We start from the raw sequence: 1,918 nt of genomic DNA, 5'->3' as shown, positions 1-1,918 counted from the left end.
CTTCCGATCTTTAGAAAAGGTCATAAAACAATAATAATCTAATTAAAGAGAGAGGAATTCAATCTAGGAAATAAAAGTAGTATGGACTGGATTATCAAAACTTCCTTTGTTGCAAAATGTACTCCTCCAAAAACAGTTAAGATCACAAATAGGAGCCACATTCCAGGTACATGTCTTCATTAAATTTAGTTACTTATTTTGGTTTCTTCATAGTCAATACATTGTAGTTTAATTTATGCAAAGTTTTATTTAATCTTCAGAAAATTAATCTTTATAAATAAGGAAGTAATTCCAGTTTTGCCCAAAATATCTTGAACCAGGATTAAAAAGGCATGAAAAAGTAGATATTCCATTGACATTCTGATTCAGTAGCAGTAAATAAGCTTACAAATGCAACCATAGACTTCTTTTAGAACTCTCCATCAGTTTATAGTAATAAGTTATCTGAAACCCAATAAAGACTTAAAGTGTTATTATTCAGTTTAAAAATGTGCACTTAATTTACTAAATCAGGGGGATACATTAATATTCCCAGTATCAGTTTCATGTTTTTGTTAGGAAATCATTAGTTTGTGATTTTTAAGGCAGAGGATAAGGTTGCTGGCCCTATTGAGAAACAAAACTCACAGACAGAGAATCTTCCTGTGCAGGTCAGAATGGGGTAAGGAAAAGGGTTAGGGTCCCTTTCTGAGTGTTACTTTGTGAAATCTGCTCATGCTATAAAGAAGTTATGCAGATGCATAATTCTGTCCTCTTATGGTACAGTTAAAAGCACCCTTTGAATTAATGTCCCCTCACAAACCTTTTTTTTTTTGTGGAGAGTGAACAATCAGTTCTGATCCTGAAGTGGTGTATTTTAGAAAGGGAGCTTGTTTGTGCTGAATCACTCTTTACACATCTCCCAAGTTAACCCATGTTGGGTGTTTAGTAACACATCTTCATAGTCAGCAGTATTACTGTAATAGAGTTTGCACAACTTTAGATTTTGTTTTTCATTTTTTATATTACTTAATGTGTTTCTTCTCAAAGTAAGTGTTTTTAACAAAATGTGTGTACTTTTTTTTAAGCATTGTAGATGGAAAACCTGTGGATTTTGAATTTTTTAATAAGCTAATGTAGATACATTGCAGACTAACCATATTTGTTCTATTAATGAGCAGAAACATGCAACTGAGAGCCACAACCTGACATCACGCAGTTTTGCTAAAGATGTAGTCAGGTTAGAAGGTATTATTTTTATTGTTTGCATTTTTCCAGCTGTTTCATGGTTTTTATGGGACGAGAATGAGGAGGAAAGCAATGCTGAGTTATAATCGGTAGTAATCACTTGACAAACTCGCTACCCTTAGCCTACATAATTGTCATCCCTTTATTTCCAGTTTCAGATTTTTCATGGGAGAGCTTTGTTCTAGAAAAAGCTTCCAAAATATTTAGCAAGAATAAGAAATGTGATGAAACTGAAAGCACTATAGATATTTTTTTATTACCAACAGTTTGATACTCCAATCTTTTTCATCTTATATTAGCCAAATACTACTTTAGGGTGACACAACCAATGATATGTTACATCTTTTAAGGTAGATGTTTGTCAGGGAAAAGTTGTGACTTTTTTCCTTGCCAGTGAAACTGCCCCTATAATCTTAAATAGAATTAGATAACTCAAATCAGCTGTGAAAGATGACAGTAATATACCTTATTGAAGAGACAAGAATAATATATTAGCCAGCAGGCTGTTTCATTTTGGTGTACCGTCCAATATTATGGCTCTAATTTTTTTTCTTACTTTCAGTAGCTGTTAACTTCACAGGTCACATTTAGCACTGTATTTCATCGTACCCACATTTTTTAATTAAAATTTCATGAATGCTAGTTTTAAACAAAAGAAGCAGAATTTGTAATTTACGTAACTAGCTGGTGC

The sequence above is a fragment of the Alligator sinensis genome, unplaced genomic scaffold (genome assembly GCF_000455745.1).
Source record: "Alligator sinensis unplaced genomic scaffold, ASM45574v1 scaffold293_3, whole genome shotgun sequence".
Lineage (NCBI taxonomy): Eukaryota > Metazoa > Chordata > Crocodylia > Alligatoridae > Alligator > Alligator sinensis.
This window is presented reverse-complemented; position numbering follows the sequence as displayed.